Genomic DNA, 11819 nt, shown 5'->3' on the forward strand with positions numbered 1-11819 from the left:
TAAACTTTATATTGTATCACTAAAATCACTCAATTTTACAACTTTTATCTTCTAAAATCATTAAACTATATTTAACAACAAAAATATTTCTGACTTGGCAAAATAAATTATTTTTTATGACATGTCATCGTGGACCCCACAAATAAATGAAATTGTAAAATTAATTTATCAATACACCAACCCACCTACAAGTTGTCTTCATCTTAAACAGTAAAACCCTATTTCTGCCCAAATCTCCCGCTTCCTTCTTCTACTTCTTTCTCTATTTCTCCCAAAATTCTCATCCACAAAGAGGTGTTGTAAAGTTTATTTAAAGGTTATTGATGCTGAAATTTTTCATAAACAATGGATTCCTTCATTTCTTCGAGGAATAATGTGATGAAATCTGTAAAAGAATGGTCTCCCCTGCACTCACAAGCCTCTAATACCGACGAAAGGGACCACTACACACTTGCTAAACCAATCCTACTTCAAAATGAGGTAAAAAATATAAATTTTTAACTATATTGTCCTTTTATTGTAGAATCTCGAAATGGATTTAGGGCTTTTTATATTCAAATTTTTTTCCCTGTATTTAGAGGAGGTTAGTTCATTGTTGATTTCGTGTACTAAGTTGTGATTATCTAATGTCTTTGTAACCTTAGTATCCATTTCAGTGCTCTAAAATTAAAAATTCATGCTTTAGCCTATATGGTTTTTTCTTTCATTCAGGCTATAAATTATTCTTATGGATTAATATTTATTCGTTTGTAAGAGTGACTTATTTTTTTTTTTTATGATTATACTATTATTAGTATGAAGTAAATATTTAATGATAAGTATTCTTTCTATCTTTTTTATTTCAGAGTTTTGGTTCATGTTTTCCTGAAACTTCAAAGGCTTTAGAACTGCATTTTTCAAACTATTTGGAAGTTGTTAGCGATATCGGCATTGAAGATACAATAGTTGATAATAGGGAGGATAATGGTGTGGACAAAAACTTTTTAATTCAGGAAAATTCAACGAAAGTTGTTTTACAAGGTATTAGAGGTGATGTAACTAATGAAGTGAATGAGGAGTTTAGTGATCCAGACTATAATTTGTCCAATGAAGATGACGATTTCCAGGATGTTATTGATGATCAACAAGTTCTTGTTGACGATCAACAAGTTCTTGTTGACGATCAACAAGTTCTTGTTGACGATCAACAAGTTCTTGTTGACGATCAACAAGTTCTTGTTGACGATCAACAAGTTCTTATTGACGATCAACAAGTCAAGAAGCTTAGAGGAAGACCCAAAAATGCAAGTGTCAATGTCCCAGTTAGCTCTTAAATTTTAGTACCTCTACAAAATGTTGATGCTGAATCTGATTATGCATATTCAAATGAATTTCCTGATGATGATGTTCAATCTGATAAAGGAGAAAACAATGGTCAAGAATATGATGAAGGTAAAAACAAGAATTTCCCTATATTTGAATTAGGGATGAAGTTTAAGAATTTCAAGCAATTCAAAGAAGCTTGTAGGGAATTGGGTATTAGAAAAAAAAAGGTAGTTACATTTTAAACCCAATGATCAACAGAGGGTGGTTTGTATTTGTAAGGTTGATGGCTGCCCCTTTAGAATTTATGCTAGTAAAGTGAATAAGCGTGATTCAACTGTTCAAATCAAGTCACTTTATCTGAAACATAAAGGTGCTAAGGTGTTTGATAATTTCCACTTATCTCCCAAGTACATTGCTAGAAAGTATTTGAATATTTTTAAAGCTGATCCAGGTTGGAACATTAGTGGTATTGTTGAAATAGTAAGGAAGGACTTTGATTATACTATAGAAAATTTGAAGGCTTGGAGGGCTAAAAATCAAGCATTAAAATGGGTTTATGGTGATGAGGGTCTTCAATATGGCAAGCTACTATCGTATAGAGCTGAATTGCTGAGATCTAATCCTGGATCTAATGTTGTAATTTGGAGAGATGGGGGAAAATTCTTGGTATTTTACGTGTGTATGAGAGCACTCAAGGAAGCTTTTAAATCAGGTTGTAGGCCATTAATTAGCCTAGATGGTTGCTGGCAAAAAGGCACATACGGAGGAAATTTATTATCTGCCGTGGCAATAGACCCAAATGATTGTATATTTCCAATTGCTTATACTGTGATAGTTGAAACAGAGAGTAAAGAAACATGGAGCTAGTTTATTGACATTCTTGGATATGATTTAGACATCATAAATAGTCACCACATTGCCTTTATGTCTGAAGGCAAAAAGTGAGTAAAAATCTTTTATATCTTTTTGTTCTTTTTTCTGTTTAAAATACATATGTTACTACTTTGTTTCTTATGTAGCGTCTGATTGGAGTTGTAAAAGATTTGTTTCCGGAAGTTGAACATAGAAATTGTGTTAGACACATGTATCAGAACTTCAAGCAAAAACATAGAGGCAAAATTTTGAAGGATTTGGTATGGAATGCTGCTAGGGCAAGCAACAAGGTGATCTTCCAGAAATGCATGGAAGAACATGACCAAGAGGACAAAGCGGCAAGAGAGTGTTTCAAAATCCCAGAAAGGCCAGTTCAAAGTTGGACTAGAGCATTGTTTAGAACAAATACAAAATGTGATATGTTACTCAACAACTTGTGTGAAAGCTTTAACAGGTAATTAATTAAATACTTTCATCCACTTATTTTTTGGTCATCACGTTGTTATTTATGCCTTTAGGTAATTGCATAAGTTACATTGTCAGGCTGAGGCTGTCTTTGGAAATATCGACTAATAAGTTTCTTGTTAGGATGGTGTTGTTGTCTGTTATTTGTTATTATGTTGATCACCTTTATCGACTGACGTATGTTAAGTTGGAGTAAGGTCTATGCACACTTTATCCCTTAGACATGACTTGTGAGATTACACTGAGTATGTAGCTGTTATAGTTATTAGTTTATAATATGTATTACTAATGTAGCACTTATTTTAGGTATATACTTGATGCTAGAAATAAAGCTATTATTACAATGCTAGAAATGATAAAAAAACAAGATGATGAAAAGAATGTACAAGAAGAGAGAGTGGGTTGCAAAGTCTGATAGTTCAATTTGCCCAAAAATTGTGAAAAAATTGAACAAGATTAACAAGGAAGCAATTTGATTTAAAACTGATTATTCAGGGGGACCAAGAGTCTCGATAGATGGTCCTGGTGGAGTTAATATTGTTGACATGAAGGCAAAGAGTTGTACATGTAGAAGATGGGAACTTACTAGACTACCATGTCCTCATGCATATGCTTGTATTATTGGAAATAGTGAAAGAGTGGAGGATTATGTGGATACATTATACACAATTGAAACTTTCAAGAATGTATATTCACATTACATCAATCCAACAAATTCAGAAGATCACTGGCCTGAGGTTGTAGATTGTGGAGAGGTAATACCACCTAAAATTGTGAAGAAAAAGCGAGGAAGAAAGCCCAAATCAAGGAAAAAAAAGCCTGAAGAATTAGAGAAGAAAAAAAGGTTTAAGCTGTTGGAAAATCTGAAAAAAGAGCTGAGCAGAAGTTTGAAAAAAGGCGACCTCAAAAGCTATCCAAAAAAGGTTCTACGCAAGTTATGTGTCGATTTGCAAAAAGTATGGACATAATGCGAGAGTACATTATAAATTTGTCAAAGCTGGAGAATCATCTTCAAGCCATTATTTGGAGGCTATAAGTCCAGCTCAAGTAGCTTCAAATGGCGGGGATTATTTAAATATGTATCGCCCGGAGATGTGGAGTAATAATCACCAAGGATTGAATTTGGCATATCAGTAGACCATAACTCAAGTAATGATTGTTTTAAAGTTAATACAATTTGAATGCTTTCTCTACCAATATCTTTATTTCTTTTTCTTTTTTTTTTCACAAGGCACCAATTGAAGAACAGGTAATAGTTGTTCAAACTGATGTAGTGGCTGCTCAAGGTGTTGATGAAGTTGCAATTAAAGGTATCGAAACTACTAGACTATCTCATACTTCTAAGAGAGGCAGACTCTTTAAGAGAAAAGTCATGAAGGAGTACATTGTTGAACTTCAGAAGAAGAAGAAGATTGGAAATCATAGCAAAGTATAAAAATTATCTTTGTAATTTTTTGTGGTTATGTGAGACACCTATTACGACACTATATATTGTTGTGGTTTTTTTTTTTTTTTTGGCTAACAATGGTGCTCATAACAGCCTAGTATGTAATATATTTTTAGAAATACTCTAATGTTTCTTGTGTTTTGCTTATTTATATTGGAATTGATGTACAAGTATGATTATGTAACAAGGTGGACACGGGAGGCATTATAGTAAATGTCATTGAATTTAACATTTATTTCCAATGTTGATTAGCATTTTTTTAAATGTTGTTGAAAAGAAGGAAATTTTGATTGAAATAGTCACAAAAAAAAAGCGTTATGGATTTTATTGCAAAAACAAAATTTAAGAGGGGAAGACATGAAAAATGAATAAATTTTATAATTTTGTTTACTTGTGGGGTTCATGATTACATGACATTAAAATAAATTAATTTTATAATATTTTATTTATTTGTGGGGTCCACGATGACATGGCATAAAAAATAATTTATTTCGCCATGTCAGATTTATGTTGGTAACAAATATAGTTTAATGATTTTAGAAGATAAAAGTGTAAAGTTGAGTGATTTTAGTGATACAAAATAAAGTTTAGTGACTTTACAAGATAATTTCTTATAGTTCAGTGACCTTTTAAGATATTAACTCTATGATTATATATCGAATTAAGTTTTAGGCTAAAGATTTATAATGTAAATTTTTTATTATACTTTTGCTATGTAGGTAATTATATATTTTTTAAAGAATTGCAAGTTAAAAGACATTTTTTTTGTTTAACTTAGTTGATATAAAAAAGACAGATTTTAAAATATTAAAATTTAAAATAAGAAACAAAAAATCTGTAAATGAGACATGCAAAACACCCAGGTTTGTCCTGGTAGAGTCTTTGTTAACTAAAAGAAAAAATATTAACGTAATAACATAAATCCTTTCATGTTTCCTTAACATATAGATTTTTCTCTAATTAAAATCATAAACTTTTGATCTTATATAAGTACTCTTGTATATGGTATGAAAATATTTGTGAATAGGTGGATAAATATTGAAGTGATACGTGACAAGAGTGATATCTAGGTAAAAGAAATCATAAAAAACAATGAATAATAGCTTTGGAAAAGATATGTAAAGGCAACTGAATTCGAAAAGTATCTAGAGTTAATACTGTTGACACCCAATTTTGACCCTCCACAATATAAATTAATCATTCCGAGCTTCTCCAATTTCAAACGATTTAAAATAATTAGTTTTATAGAATTTCCAAAAATAAATAAATAATAAATAATAAATAATAAATAATAATAATAATAATAATAATAATATAGTTTGCGAGATTTAAATAGTTTTGTCAGTTCTCATAATTTTTAAATGATGTATATGTTTTACATAATTATGTATACAATTAGTATATTTTATTATTATTCGAAAATCGTCTTAAAAAAGAAGAGGGGGGGGGGATTTTATATATTAAATATTAGGGATGGTTATAATTTTGAATTAATGAGTTTTATGAGATTCAAAATACTTTCAAGTTATTTTTAAAGTAATTTTATCATTTTTAATAATAAATATGTATATTTTTGCAATCACACTATTTTATAAATATTTGAAAATCATCACAAAGGATTTTTGCATTTTATTTAAATGTTTTATTTTACTTTAAGTTATAGTTGTAATTTCGAGTTAATTAGTTTTGTAATTGAATTAATTAGTTTATAATTAAGTTAATTATTTTTTGTTTTCGTTAAGATTAAGAAAATCATTAATTAATTTATATTAATTCATCTTATTTAACTTTTGGCCGAATTCACCAATTAAATTCAAATCGGCTAAATTTTTAACTTCAATTGGTTCTAATTCTAATCCCTTGTAATTGCAATTATAGCCACTTCCTTACCAATTTCTTCAACCACTTTGCAAGACCAAATTTTGGGTCTTTCCTCTCAATTTCAGCCGGCCCAGTTTAATTCATATCAGCCCAACAACAATACAATTCCCAATCCAACTCATTCCCAACCCAATAGTATCAAACCGGCCCACTTCTTCACCAAATAACCCACAACAATTCCAAACCGGCCCAATTCTTTTTTTCAACAGCAAATAAAATACAACACCAAAACAGTACCTACCGACCCCATCCTCTCATCCTTACAATTCAACAATACAAATACATCATACCATACGCCATACAGTATCCCAACCCCACCGCCCATACTCCTCTTCTTCCTCCAGACGCAACCCAGAAAAATTCAGCCAAATCCGAAAATCTCGTCCAACTTCTCTGCAAAACCCATACCCTGCAGACCCCCCATCACCCTCACGTCCCTTTTCCCCCATTTTTGGGATTTTTTTCAAAGCTTACCACTGTTGGATTGAAAAGGGGCAGAGATTGAATTCGAAAAAGAAAAATTCAAAATTTCACCCGATTTCCCTTAAATTTCCAGCTATATATTGCTCTCTTTTGATCACTGTTTTAGAGGAGAAAAATTTGAAAAAAGAATTTTGGAGTTCGGGTCTTTGGCCATAATCGCTTTACACTTGCGAAATATTTTTTTAACTCTCTGATTCCAAATTTCGAGAAGATCGTCACTCGAATTTTCTTAGCTTGCCTTTAATATTCAAAATAGAGTGGTGGAATCGCTTTTCTTGTCGTCCTAGTAACGCTGCTCCGAGAAAGGTAAACTCGATTCCCTCTTGCTTCTTCACTGCTATGCTCCGTTTGACGACATGTATATCCGGAATTCATGATTCTCGCGTCTTTGAAGTCTTGTGTGCTTATGCTTTCATTTATCCTGTATTGTGGCTATTTGACGAGTATTCCACATAATGCAAATCTTGACTATTGTTTGTTTTACTTCCACAAGGCTTGTCTCAGTTCCCTTTCAAATGGTTCAAATTCATTAAGGTTTTGTGTTTAGACATATATCAGTAAGGGCAAGCATTGTGTTCTATCTAAGTTCTCTTTGTAATATTTTTTTTTTTAATTTCTTCCTGTTCCAATATTTAAAGAAGCAGGTTGTCTTATTCACCTGGCACTTGATTAAATTGTTTAATATATATATATATGTGTGTGTGTGTGTGTGTGTGTGTGTGTGTATGTGTATATATATAGCTTATCGCTTTATTTTGGAGAGTTTGATTATTATCTCGAAACAGCCGCAAATCTGGTTTTTGTTTGTTTAAATGAAGTTCTTAGTTTCTTATTTGATGAATTTATCATTTTTCTTTCTTTCATTCTTAAATTTCTAGTTGAAGGCTACGTGGGTATTTCGTTCATTTTTGTCATTAGTTCGAGTTTGGTTTATGTGTAAGATGCTAGTTTGATTTTGGTTTTAATTTGAGCAAATCTGTAGGATAGACTGATTTTCATGGCTGTCAATGTTAGTAGCTCTTTTCTTTTCTCTTGCTCAAATTTGGGTTTGCCTTTCTGTGTAAAAATGCTAAAGTTGGTTTGTTGTGAATTGTTGACTTAGAGGAGTATTGCAGCGATTTGATGGAACTCCTCATACTCCCTTTTAAATTATTGCTTCTTCATATTCTCAATTAGTTCTTCTTATTGTTTATCCTTTTTGTTTCTTTCTTTGTGCATGTAATCTCTCCGAATGAGCTCCCGTTGACTCTAGCTTCGGCCTTGCATTGCTTATCGGGCCTGTAGGCCCAAATTTTCTCCTCTAGTCAGCCCTTAATTACTAGTAACGGAACCGACGAACAGGTCCTTGAAGGCAAAATGTTGGCTGGAAATTGAAATATGAGCCTCCAAAGGCTCAAAAGTGGGCTGTATACAGCAGTATACACTCACACTACCGAGATACAGGTCAAAAACGCAATAAAAAACAGGGCTGGATTGAAATACAGGTGTTTGGAAGCAAGAAATACATAAAAAGGGCTGATATACATGCCGATATACACTGATATACATCAGTTGTATACCAAAAACGAGAATTGTGTTAAACTCCAAAAAGTAGCGAATTTGGCCCAAGAAAGGCCCAAATTCAATTTCTCCCTTACCCGCTAATTATTTAATTGTGATTACTTATTATTTGCTGTTTAACTCTAACTTTAGAATTTTTAATTAACTTAGTTGAATTCCCCAAAAGACGAACTATTCATCTGAGTTGTTTTGTTTCTAACAAAACTTATTTTATCAACTTTTGTATTGTCATTTATAATCTTTAGTCAAAACTTTTTCTTTTATTTTTTTTAGTTTAAGATAGTTTTTTCATAAACCAAAAATGACTCAAATAAAAACCAACTAATTTAGTTTCGTTAAAATTCTTTTTACTTGTCTCTAATTCAAATATTTTAATTAAGGTCCCATTTTTTCCTAAAAAATAAAATCGCTCTTTGTTTAACTATTTTCTCAAAGTTAATCTAATAGTGTAAATAAATAAATAAACAAACAAATACTTACTTAGTTATTTTCTCAAAAAGGTTAGTCAATTAATTCCAAAAAATTATTTTTCATACTTTAATTTATTAAATTGGTTTAATTTATTTTAAAATGAACTAAATAAATTCTAATTAGTCTAGTTTTATTAATTTTCTAATCACTTGCACCTTAATTCAAATGTTTCATTTTAGGTCCATTTCTCTAAAAATGAAATAATATAAAATGTGTCATTTTGTTTAACTATTTCTCTCAAACTTAACCAAATAGTGTAAATTATTATATATTTTTTTATGTTAAATTATTTTTTCTAAAAATAGTCAAATATATTTTAAGTCAAGTCACAGGTCAACCGCATGTTAGCGGACACTTCGAATGCTTAAACCCTTCTCGAAGTGTAAATTGAACCCCGAACCCTCTTTGGTATTTTCAAATGATTTTTTCTGTTTAAATCTTTGAAAATTATAAGTTTTCTTAATTTCTTTAAAAAATTAAGTGGCGACTCTTTCTAAGTATTTTTCTCAAATTGTTTTGTACTTAGAACATTTCAAAAGGTGATTTTTCTAAAGGTTAGGAAAAATTACGGCACAACAGAAATGGCGACTCTGCTGGGATTCAATTAGGTTCTAACCATAATGACTTGACTTTCTTTGACTATTTGCTAATATTTGTTGAATTGTTTTACCTCAAATGTGCCTTATTTGCTTAAATTGTGATATCAACTGTCATTGCATCCATATCATTTATTCTGTCAAATGACATTTTTTTTTCTTTTCACTTAAAGGACGATTATGAGGGCCGCAGTCGTTCGTTAACCAAATTGTTCTCGGGACACCCTAACGAATGTAGTTGGCTACTGGATAGTCAACGGTCGTTAATTGTCTCAGCCCAAGTAGTCCGCTTGGGTCACCAATCCACTTTAAAGAAAACCCACTCTTAGTCATACTAGGATAGAGCAAGACCAAATCCCTGAAATTTAGCGCATTAGCCTAAGATGACCCATACCCAAGGCGTGTCAGGTCCATTAGAAAGACCACCTTGAGTCCAAAGGGCCCACGGCCCAAACGAACGCTCATACTTACGTGTTTGAAGGATGTATGCGTTGTTTGACAAATTATTGTGTCTCGGGTTTGGGGGGTATCTAATTATTTATATGTTTTTGTAGATGGCTAAGCAACACTTGAGTTTCAAAATGGTCACCGAGACGTCAAACCTCCTCCGTGTATGGTGGTACAATCTCAATGCATATCAGAAAAGAGAACTCTCCATTCACTTAGGTCACCTTCCGTCAATAATGAATCTCAGAGTCTGGCCTAAGTTCATTGAGGTGGTCACTCGATTTTGGGACGATGAGAGGATGGTGTTTCGCTTCGGAGATGTTGAAATGACACCAACTATTGAAGAAATCAAAGATTGCCTAGACAACGTCGAAATGAGCCAGAAAAGGAAAAATCATCCAGATCATCACATTTTGCTACCAGATAAGCCGACCAGCACAGAACTGAAGAACATGTTGTTACTGGTAAATGCAGACTGGCTTGACACCCCGAGTATTCCGTTTCTGAAATTCTATGAACGGTGGGGACACAAGAACTATTATAAGAATTTTCCAAATGAGTTTCTCAGTCGCAGTAGTTGGAGTCAAACTCAAACCTTAGCATTTGTCGTATGCCTCTTAGGGACGATGGTATTCCCTCAAGGCAAAGGGAATGAAATTGATACTCGGATCGTCATGGTTACGCACGCCATCTTCGAAGGTGTTGGTAAGAAAGGACAAGTTAAGAAATACTTCAACCTAGCTCCGATCATTCTGGCCGACATCTATCGATCTTTGGGTCAATGCAAAAACGGGTTTCCATTTTTTCAAGGTTGTAATATCTTTCTACAGTGGTAGATGTCTAAACATCTAGTGAAGACATACGAGACTCAGAAACAGAAATTGGCCGAACTACAAAAAGAAAGTCGCCTCGACCATTACGAGTTTCATTTGAGCAACAACAGGTTCAAGATCCACAGCACTAGGGAATCGTGGGCTAAAGTCTTCCATGACATAAAAGAGGAAGACGTACAATGGATGTTTCAAGATTTCATGTCAGAAAAAATAGCTATTCAGGGGGCCAAATGTCCTTTCCTAATCCTTCCTGACATTAGAGGGGTACGACCTTACAATCCTAGCANAGACATACGAGACTCAGAAACAGAAATTGGCCGAACTACAAAAAGAAAGTCGCCTCGACCATTACGAGTTTCATTTGAGCAACAACAGGTTCAAGATCCACAGCACTAGGGAATCGTGGGCTAAAGTCTTCCATGACATAAAAGAGGAAGACGTACAATGGATGTTTCAAGATTTCATGTCAGAAAAAATAGCTATTCAGGGGGCCAAATGTCCTTTCCTAATCCTTCCTGACATTAGAGGGGTACGACCTTACAATCCTAGCAGGGTAATGCGGCAATTCGGCAGAAGACAGATTCTACCTTTCAAAGGAGACACTAGCCGCTACGTCTTTGACTACAATGGGTGCGACAAGATATCTCACGCCAAGGATATTTGTCAAGAATGGTCTGGACGGGTCAACCTAAAAGAGAGCATGGCAGAAAATAGATATGAAGCCGGGTATGTGGATGAATACAAAAAATGGTTGCAGAATGATCTGCGTGGTACACTTGACCCAACGCCACGCACGGGCCGACAGATTGAAGATGTCCAGGTAAGGCTTCAAATCCAAGCCTACCATTTTCAGCAGGAATGGGACCGAAGAGAGCAAGAGTTTCAACGTAGGGAGCAAGAATACTTGCGTAGGGAACAAGAGTTCCAACATAGAGAATATAAAAGCCAAAGGGCATTAGCCTTTGCCACGCAAGAGTTAGCTGACGCGAGATCCTGCCTGATACGTTTCGACTTGAACTTGGATGATCAGCTTAACACCCTCCAGGGCGTGTCAATGTCTTCCAAAGCTGTGTTCGCTGAGCCGCATGTGATAACCAGCAAGTTTCTCATTTGTGAAGAAGTGGAAAAAGCAAGAGGAGGAGCAGGTCCTTCAGCATTTTAGTTATCTTATTCCCCTGCGTGGGATTGATGTTTTTGTTTTTGCAACTTATCCCTTCCCTAAAAGATGTATTCATTTGCTTAATTTTGTAATGAATTCTCTATTGTTTATGAATTATGTTTTGGGGTGCAACAATTTGTTTTAAATGGCGCAATACATCCTTCAATTCGCTAAGCCTACCCTTGGCACAAAAGGGTCACATGCATGTTTAGGACGCGAAATTTGCCTGTTTACTGTTTGTGTGGTACGTTGCTTTGAATGAGGACATTTTAGCCCACTCCTTGTCAAAAAAAAAAAAA

At 33.6% G+C, this 11819-nt stretch overlaps 1 long non-coding RNA gene across 2 annotated transcripts in view; it reads left to right on the forward strand.

The window, feature by feature from the left end:
* Positions 1 to 6720: 6720 nt before the first annotated feature.
* The window catches only part of LOC125849351 (uncharacterized), a 12386-nt gene continuing 7287 nt past the window's right edge, over positions 6721 to 11819 (forward strand). The window contains exons 1-2 of one of the 2 annotated variants that reach the window (XR_007444609.1): positions 6721 to 7165; positions 7196 to 7897. This is a non-coding gene — a long non-coding RNA (uncharacterized LOC125849351). Of the gene's footprint in view, positions 7166 to 7195; positions 8176 to 11819 lie in introns of those variants that run through there. The other variant, XR_007444608.1, reaches the window with a different exon arrangement.

Source organism: Solanum stenotomum, chromosome 12 (genome assembly GCF_019186545.1).
Source record: "Solanum stenotomum isolate F172 chromosome 12, ASM1918654v1, whole genome shotgun sequence".
Classification (NCBI taxonomy): domain Eukaryota; kingdom Viridiplantae; phylum Streptophyta; class Magnoliopsida; order Solanales; family Solanaceae; genus Solanum; species Solanum stenotomum.